At 31.7% G+C, this 10,142-nt stretch overlaps 1 long non-coding RNA gene across 1 annotated transcript; it reads left to right on the top strand.

Moving 5' to 3' along the window:
• Positions 1-511: 511 nt before the first annotated feature.
• LOC127706813 (uncharacterized) lies at positions 512-10,142 on the top strand. The gene is made up of 2 exons (XR_007984583.1): positions 512-568; positions 6,854-10,142. It is a non-coding gene; the product is annotated as an uncharacterized LOC127706813 (long non-coding RNA).

Genomic DNA, 10,142 nt, shown 5'->3' on the forward strand with positions numbered 1-10,142 from the left:
TAGAGAATGATAATCGAAAAAAAACAGTTAAAGTTTAACAATGCAGAAATGAAGCCCCCTTCCAGATACTCCCTTGCGCGGGTAATTTTAGTAGATAAGAATAAGAAGTAAATTTATATCGAGTTCCCTGTCTTTAGTCAAAGAATATATTTTTTTTTGTATTGGAACCTACTTCATTTACCTAAAATGTTAGCAGGTTGTAAATACATATCAGTATGATAACATCCCGTTGAAAGATGTCGAATCCTGTAATTCAACAGCTGTGGTGGTGATTAGATCTGTAAAACATATGGTGTCGAAGGTTTTTATTATGTCTTAAACTTATATTTTGTCACAATAATCAACGATTCCTGTTTTGTTTGATCAATCTTACCTTATTTAATATACTTTCTCTAATCTCGAAACAACCTTTGAATTAAACCGCCATTTAAACATCCTTGAACTGCTTTGTTTATCGGTTTACATTGTAGTCATATCTCCCGGCCACCACGTGATCAATTTCTATTTTTACCTGTATACCTTCCTCGTTTTCGTCGCTGTTTTTGTCAGAACTCAAAGCTCGTTTCAGGTATTTACAAGGCTTCCATTTGATACATTGATATGTCAATAGGTTTTTTCCATTATCGGATACTTTGGAATCTGATATTTTTTAAGGCAGTATTTTGAACGACAATGTTGTTTCATTTTTATCATGTTTAATTACGTAGCAGATCGATTATTTTTAGCTCATATGATATTAAGGTCAGTGGGTGGTACTGGATGTGAGCATCTACTTTCTGAGTTAATCTGTGTCAAAGATCTTTTTTCTTTTTAAACTATTGACATAATTGAAACCAAACTCGAGATGATTATGAATCCAAAGGATATTGAATTACGCACATTATTTGACTTTGTTTTGAAGATCTTGACCTCTTCAACATGTTCAACTAGCACGGCAATCATGACCGAAAATTGAACAGAAGAATAACATGTAAACCATATATATTTTTAGAAAATGTATCTGTTGAAAAAACTATATCCATAAAAATTGACGGACGATTCTTTGCTACACTTATTTTTCTTTACTGTTGAATTGTGCTTGTAAAAGTAACACTTGTTACAGTTGGGGTGTCGCAAGCACATGTCTCGATTGACATTAAAGAGGATCTCAAAAACCCAAATATTTGAAAGCCACAGATTTATAAATACTTGAAAACGGAAGGAGCTATGAAATAAAAAAATACATAACAAAGAATAATGAAATCCATATAATGTCTACTATACCTGAGATAGTTTCAATCTTCATTTCAAGAGGCAAATGCATTATTTATTCTGATTGTCCAGTATCTAACAAATTTAACCCCTGAAACTAGAATCAAAAGTTTTTGAAATGTTATGGAATTGATTATTAGAAAATAGGTTGATGATATTGTTATTTTTTACAAAAAAATACTGAGGGTAACCATGTGGGTTTTTTTTTAAATTGAGTTCAGATTGGATGACAAAAAAATTAATTTGGAAAGAATTCGATAAGATAAACTTTAAAAAAATTGGGTAATCAAATATGTTAGAGCACATTAAATAGTATTGGTGACAAAATCTCTTTTTAATATGCCACAAATCACTGCCTGTGGGGACATCGAATACTTACAGTTACTATTCTGTTGACATCAAATTGTTATACATAAAAGCATGCCATGAATTAACAATATACTTACTTTGCTATGCTAAAAACAAACTGTTGACTTAAAATATATAAACAAAACGTTGGAGAAATTGTTGAGGTATTCAAAATGGCGCAAATAAATTCGAAATGTCGGCCGTACTTATTCACCAAATGAAAAACAAAAATCAGGTTTGCGTATTTAAAATATTTTACCTCGAAAATTTAAAAAATATTTATTCGCTTTTATCATGTTAATTTGAATATATATCGTGTTTTCTTGTAAACATGTGGATGCAGCAATTTTTGAAAGGGGAATCTACCTGGAAAATACGTCAGGTCTATTAGTCTCTAGTGGCAGACAGTGACTATTTTAATACATGTATCTGCTAGTGGGTAAGGAAGGATCTATTAATAGGGAAGGGTGAACCGTTTTCTCTTTTAAAATTTGTAGACAACGTAAACTTAAGATAATCAATCACAAAAACATATCGACAAGGCAAATCCAAGTCCCAACTAAAGCCAAATATGTGCTTTTAAAATAGAAAAATAGACAAACCACAAACAAAAATATATTTTAAAGCTGATACCACTAAATAAACATGTTAAAGTAGACTCAGTTTAAAGGTAGATGCAACATGGAAGGCATTTATTTTGATAAGAGAACAAGATACAAAAAATAAATACAAGATATCTCAACAACTCATCATCGCTATATCAACAACACTATAGTTATTAAATATATCTATAACATCAGTAAACCTATATATAAACAGAAAGAAACAATACTAACAAAAAGAAATCTTTGTCAAATAATAATTTTTGGAGCGGATATCTAAGGAAAAACTGCTAAAGATATATGCCTGTCTTGAGGTTACAATAACAATAAGAAATCAATAACAAAACAAAATAAAAAAAACGAAATTAATCTGATAGTGAATTTCAATTTATTAACAGTTTAACGATTTCCCGCTAATATGTATATGTCATATTACCGAAAAGTATCACGACAATAATTCTATGATAGGTTCCATATCTATGGCAAATTCCTAATCTATGGGAAATATGACGTCACAAATGTTAAAAAAATCATAAATCTATGGCAGTTTTTTTTTTGTTTTCTCCAAATCTATGGCCGATTTTGATATTACGTAATATATAGAAGGAAAAGAAAAGGCCAGTTTTCAAGGACCCTAATCCATAATTTGAATTATATTTCAGAATTCGAGTTTACGTTAACGAAATCACTGCAAATGAGAAGATGTAATCATCTGATTCGGACAAAATAAGAATACTAGCGAACAAACCCATAGTCATTCGTAGCAGCAAAATCATTGGTGCAGGCAATTTCACACAAATGCATATGTTTTTGGTGTTTTTGTTGTTTATATTTCGAGTTTGTTGCTTTTTGGTTTGCTTTTTGCTTTTCTTTCATAATTTGTCGTGGTGATATGCTGTTTTCTTGTTGTTTTTTTTATCCATATGTTCTGTTTAATTTTCGTTTTATTTAACATAACGAATAGCATGTTGTCAGCTACATAACAGTGACTACCTGTACTATTGTAGCAAATAATCTTTCTTGAGATTGGTGAAAAAAAAAAAATCGGTCTTAGATTTTTACATTTTTTTCTGCTATATTTATGTCGAATAACTGTACTATTGGAGCAATACGGATTTTTTTAAAGAAATCCACGTGTTTGAGGCAAGTCGTAGTTCATTACAAGACTATGACTTAAATCGTCATCAGTTAAAAAATATTTATCAATGCTCAAATAAACATTAGGTTAAAAGTCAAACTGCGTTTCGGGTTGTTTAGGGACTTGGTTAAACGAAGGGTCAAACAGGTACCATGCACAGAGTAGAAAGTGCTTATTCTTCTGGGGCACATCATTTCACCCCTACAGTCTATCTATGTTCATTTCACAAATGGTTATGGGTAACGCTTCCTAGACGGACTCCTTTTTTCTTATACTGGTTTTTACTTAAAAGCAGATTTTTCGCTACCTTTTGACATTTCGACTTATTTAAGGCAGCTTTGAAATCATTGGTCAGATATGTCATGACTAGTCCGCCATTTGCAGAAAATCTGTCATAGATTTGAAAACTAGAAATCCGCCTTAGATTAGGAAACTAAAAAATTGCCATTGATTAGGAAACTAAAAAAAATACCAAAGATTAGGATTCTAAAAAATGTTACATAGATTGGGGATGGTATGACGTCATATTTACCATAGATTAGGAATCTGCCATAGATCTGGAACCCGCCATAGATTTGAGTCCTACAAGGGAAATCTGCTAAAGATGTATGCCTGTCTTCGGGTTTCAAATAACAATAAGAAATCAATAACAAAAAAAAAAAAAAACAAAAAAAAAAACAAAATCTATCCGATAGTGAATTCCAAATTATTAACAGTTTAACGATTTCCCGCTAATATGTATATGTCTGATTACCAAAAAGTATCACGACAATAATTCTTACTTCTTCTGTCAACTAACAACTGTCTCATATTGAACATAAATATAACCTTTTTATCCCAAATTTGGTTCATTCTGGATCGAAATTTCTATCGACACTAAATATACCTTTTATCAACGTTGTATTTTTAACCTATTTAAAACTTAGAAAGCATCAACTTAAATTCATTGTTGATTTAACGTTGTCAATTCTATGTTGATATTTTTATGCAAAAATCAATTATGATTCAATGACGTGATTTAAACGTTGATACGATTGACGTTGATAATCCGTTGTATTTACGTTAATCAAAGCTACAACCAAATTTCAACATATTTTCAACGTGTATTCAACGTTGAGTGCCTGCCGGGACATGTCTTCTCTGACAAATTCCATCTGAACCAATTTTGATAAGATTAATGAGATAAGATATATATATGATAATCCAGTTTTATAAAAGTGTCACCATCCATTCATTATCTACATAAATATGTTCACAAGATCATAAAAAACCTATCATTAATTAAAGGATGCTAGCCGAAAGCAACTTTTGAGACACTATCCTTAAAACAGGCATCCAATATATACACAAAAGACAACAACTGTACATGTATAAAATATTAGTTCATTTTTTGAACTAGCTGAAAGTGGAACCATATTATCATTTCACATACGATAACTGACTTGTTCAATATCAGATAGATAATCAAAATCCACATTTAAAAGACAGGCTTTGGCATATAATTCATGTCTAATATCAAAGTAAAACAACAATTAAAAAGAAAGTGCTTCTCATCTTCAATTTTGCCCCTATCATAAAAAATACACAAACTTGTAGAGATTATAGTGGTCTAGCATATGTCCTGTTTCAACTTCAAATTGATTATAACGAACCAGGTCTAAATAGGGACAAAATACGTCGGTGGCATCTATTATTATCGAACTTAACATTAGGCTCCGTGCCAATACAAGTTTTAAACAATCGATAATGTCTTGATTTATCACTAATGAAATAATTTTTATCATTCCATATCTCCTAATAACAAGATTCTTTTTCAGAAGTTTGTATAGAAGCCAACAAATTACTCAAATTAATATCATCTTCTACATTATCAATTCACTCATATTTACGCCCTAACTGTAAAGCTCTATAATCCCGTAACGATTTTCATCTAATCGCCAATGTATAAACCATTTTGCATATTATACTGGTTTTGTCACATTAAACACGATACAATAATTTGAAATTTTGATAGACCATCAACTGATAAAAACCCATATCACCTGTAGCAACTAAATTGCTGCTTCGTTTGCTAAAGTCTTGGTGAACATTTAAATACCTTGCTTTGCAAGCTATTTTTACATCATGTATATTTATTCCCCATACATAAGAAGCAGAAGCCAAATTTGGTTTTCTACAAAATCATATAGTTTTGAATATTTGAATTCATCGGATGTTTTTTTTTTCTTAAACGGTTATGGGATTTTGTTTGGTGCATTAATTAATATGATGGAAGATTCTTTAAGAAATCATAAATGGTCTTCAATCGATAATCTATCAGACTTATTGCAAAATCCCTGCAACTTATGCAATATTACCGCAGGCATGAGAGTTATTTTGATATACATTTTAACTAGGCAATATGAATTATACTGTTTCAAACAAAAATTAATAAAAAAAAAAAAATGCCAAATTGCGCCCCATTTACCGTAAGTGAGTTAACATAAATAATTTGTTGTTTATGCCTGCAAAGTGACCCAAAAATGCATGCTGTCTGTACTTCTAATAGTAGTTGCATGTTTTGTTAGATCGGTCCTTTCTGTCTTTAGTCATTTCATTATGTTTTGATGATTTGTATACTTTGCATAAACATGATAAATGTTTAGTGCATGATCACTGTCCAAGGTTATTGGGATGTATGATCGCTATCAAACAAGTTTAGTGTTTTATTTATTTGCTCATCCCAGCCCAGGAGACTGTAAGTCAGTAGTTGTATGTATAAGCGTAAATCAGGTGTTTTATAGATCTATGAACTGTATTTACTCATTGTGAAGGCCCTTATGTAACATGTAACGGTTCACATTCTCGTCCTTTTGTTTGCTGTTTATATGATTAAGAGGTCTTTAATTTTGAATTATACCACATCTCAATTTTATATTATGACTATAACTGTATAAACATGAAATCGCTTTTATTGCTCTACTTCATCTCAAAACAACAGGGAGAGTTTCAAAATGGAGCAAACAGGCTCACATAACTACAAGTTTAAGACGCTCCCTTGTGCCGGTTTGAGTAGAATTGTTTGATAAATGTCGATGATGTCATGTCATGTATCATCGGTGGATCAATAAACACAGCAACGGGTTAATATCAACGAATTATACATTATACATGTATATGGCAAGCACATATAATAAATGTTGTAAAATTTACTCGACAATATAACTGTTAAAACATAAACAAACTAGGCATGTATACAACCAGGGGCATTCAAGATAAACATATATCATGTAAAATAACGGGAAGTACGTATACATGGTACAAATTATTTGGGTGGAATGCATAATAAATAAGATAAACACACTAAATGAAAGAGGGCAAATAAAGTAGCACACGTTTCAGAAAATCATCTTCAGATTAAAGACAGGATAACTGTAACAATACTATCATAAATGTAGCATTTTTTTTTCTTGTGACGTTCATCTGATTTGTCTGTTTTAAATCTCCATACGCAATGTTAATTTTTATTTTGCAGTTAAACGTAGTCTTATAATGGCTAGTGCAGCACATATTTGTAGTATTTGTGATCTTCGTCATGTGACCAAACCAACCGTATCCTGGTGCTCAGAGTGTGACGAAGGGTTTTGTTCTGGTTGTATAGAACACCACAGCTTAGCGAAGGCAACCAGACATCACAAGACGATGCCAATAACTGAATATCAGAAACTACCTCTACATGTTCTGCAGATCCCTCAGTCGTGTACCAAGCATGATGAAAAGTTCCTTTTCTACTGTAAAGATCATGAATTACCGTGTTGTGGCAAATGTGCCATGGAAGGCCATAAAGGGTGCAGCGAAGTAATCAATCTTGACGACATCGTCAAGAACGTAAAGACCTCGACCTCTTTTGAAGAAATTGAGGAAACGCTTGCTGAAGTTGTAGATAATATTAAAGAAATACAAAAGGTATACAAGGGAAATATAACTACACTATCAGAAAACAGAAAACAGATTGAAAAACAAATTCAGAACATTCGTTTTAAGATCAATACCCATCTCAATCAAATACAGCAGAAGTTGGTAGATAAACTGCAAGAAGTAGAGGAAACCGAAAGTAAAAAAGTTTTCCAGCTGTCGAAAGCATTAGAAGAAAAAGAAGATAAATTAAAAAATTACCAAAATACAATTGTCAATATCAAGCACAATGCGTCTGATCTACAATTATTTATGTCAATCAAACAAATAGAGCAGGATTTAGCCAAAGAAGAAGAATTTACTCTATCACGCGTTGATGGAGACAAGGTGAATAGCATGACGATTACTTAGAAAATTGATGAATCAGTTAACACCATCATACAAAGCGTACAAAGATTTGGAGAAATTATTTTGGAAACCAAATTTTCTGAAACAAAACTAAGGAGAAAGAAGAAACAACAAGCCCAGATGTTTGTACCTAAATCAGACAACAAAACGATTGACAATATTTCCGCAAAGTTGCAACAGCAAATACAAACACAATCTAAAAACGTCAAGGGGTGCTGTATTTTACCTAATAGGAGCATGGCATTTACTTGCTTTGATAAAGAGAAAGTCCTGGTTATTGGGAATGACGGTGAAAAGAATTTTGAATAAAAGGTGGCGTCTGCAAGTGATCTTACATACATAAAAAGTGATAACAGTATTGCTGTATCCTCTTCTAGTAGTATCTCTGTCATTGATATTCGAGAAAAGAGGATTAAAAGGAATATTCAGCTTCGATCAGTTGCCTGTGGTCTGGTAAAAAGACACGACAGGGTAATTTACTGTTCTTCCGATGGTATAAAGGAGATTGACCTTGCTGGTAAAATTGTAAGTGATATAATATCTACTAAGCATTCAATATTCCCATATATTGACACCCATGGGAGCAATATTTACTATACAAACTATGATAACGATTCCGTTACATGTTGTGACTTTGAAGGTACAGTTAATTGGAAGTTCACAGACAAAAACATTCTTCAGCATCCATTAGAGATCTCTGTGGACAACGAAGGTAATGTGTATGCTGTTGGTGAAAACTTAGGCAATGTGGTAGTTATATCACCAAATGGACAAAAAGGTAGAAAGCTTTTCCCAGATAGTTGTCATCTACAAAAAACACAAGCCTTACATTATGACAGAACAACCAATTTATTATTGGTTGCTGGGAGGTGTGCAGAAGCGTTTTTATATAAAATTGAACGGAAATGAACAAAATAACACGAAAAGTTTGGATTAAAATGAGAATTGTTGTCAATTATCAATATTTGTGAGCATAGAAGATTTTAAAATAAATATTCCAAAGTCTGGATTTGGAAAACATGGAAAATGCAACTGACTAGTAATTGATGGGTTGTTTTGCTTTACCTCCAGTGGCACATATTTCTTGCATTTTTAGAACAACAATAAATAAGCAATAGGATATCGACCAGGATGAAGGGCTAGAAATTTGGTTTGATTATGGAAAATGAGGATATAATTGATAGGGTCAGAAATTGAGCCTTACAATAAGCCACCTATGAGTCCCTAAAAAGTTGTTGAAAGGATTCGTATGGGGAAATGATACAAATTCAGGAGAGGTAATGATGTCAAGATCGATCTAAAAAAGGTATTATTCGCGACGTCAAAGTATGAAATGTTTATTTCTACTGATTGAAGGACATACAGTAAAAGTTAAAGGGAAGATAATGGAGTCGCAAACGTAACTTTCGTTTCCGACATCCTATGTTGACTTATGAAGAAAAGATGAAATTTTAACTTATTTGAATCATTCGCTAGAAAACGAGAACATTTGGACCCTTCTATTTTAACATAACATTTGGCTTGATTATGTATCAGCTATTGGAACAAATCACTGATGATGTTACTTTAAAAAATATAAATATACATAGAAAGGCTGTTTTTTTAAATCATGAAAATTTAATAAAAATGAACGTATCAAAGAATTGTTAAACAGAGCATACTTATGTAAAGAAAAAGAGAGGCGAAAGATACCAGAGGGACATTCAAACTCATAAGACGAAAAAAAAGTGACATTGCCGTGGCTTAGAAACAAAAAGACAAATAAACAATAGCAACTTGTTTTTGTACTGTTATGAATCACAGTTTATGACCAAACTCAGTAAAGACCCGTCTAAATTGCATTTAATTGATAAATTCAACAACATTATCTTTTATATTTTTTCGTTAAATAATCAAGCATTTTCTAAATATACTGCCGAAATTTACCCAAAGGAACTTATTTTAAATAAATCAAATGTAAACGGTAATAACTGTCCTTTCCTAGATTTGGATATTTCAGTTTTACACGGGAAACTAAAATTTACGACAATAGAGATGATTTTTCGTTACCTATTGTTAATTTTCCTTTTTTGGATGGTGATGTTCCTTTGGCACCATCTTACAGTGTTTATATATAACAACTCGTTCGCTATGCCCGAGTCTGCTGTGACGTTTTCGATTTTAATAAACGTAATCTATGTATTTTTGGTAAATTATTAAGTCAGGAATTTCGTTACCACAAATTACTTAAAACCTAAATTCTTCCATAGATATAAAGATTTGGTTTTGAAGTTTGGTTGTACATTTTTGTACCTGTAGAAAACTTAATTCAAACGGGATAGCACATCCTCATTTTTACGGAGATGTTGTTTCCAGTGCCCGGAAATTTAGAAACGATCCTTTAAATAAAATTTTTTTTAAAAGGTTACCAATTCAACAATGTAATTAGATCTTTTAATATTGTTTTTATTGGTATTAATATTGATTTTGTTTTCAGTAAATTAAAAGCAAACTAAATATTA

This window comes from Mytilus californianus, unplaced genomic scaffold, assembly GCF_021869535.1.
Source record: "Mytilus californianus isolate M0D057914Y unplaced genomic scaffold, xbMytCali1.0.p SCAF_6, whole genome shotgun sequence".
Classification (NCBI taxonomy): Eukaryota; Metazoa; Mollusca; class Bivalvia; order Mytilida; family Mytilidae; genus Mytilus; species Mytilus californianus.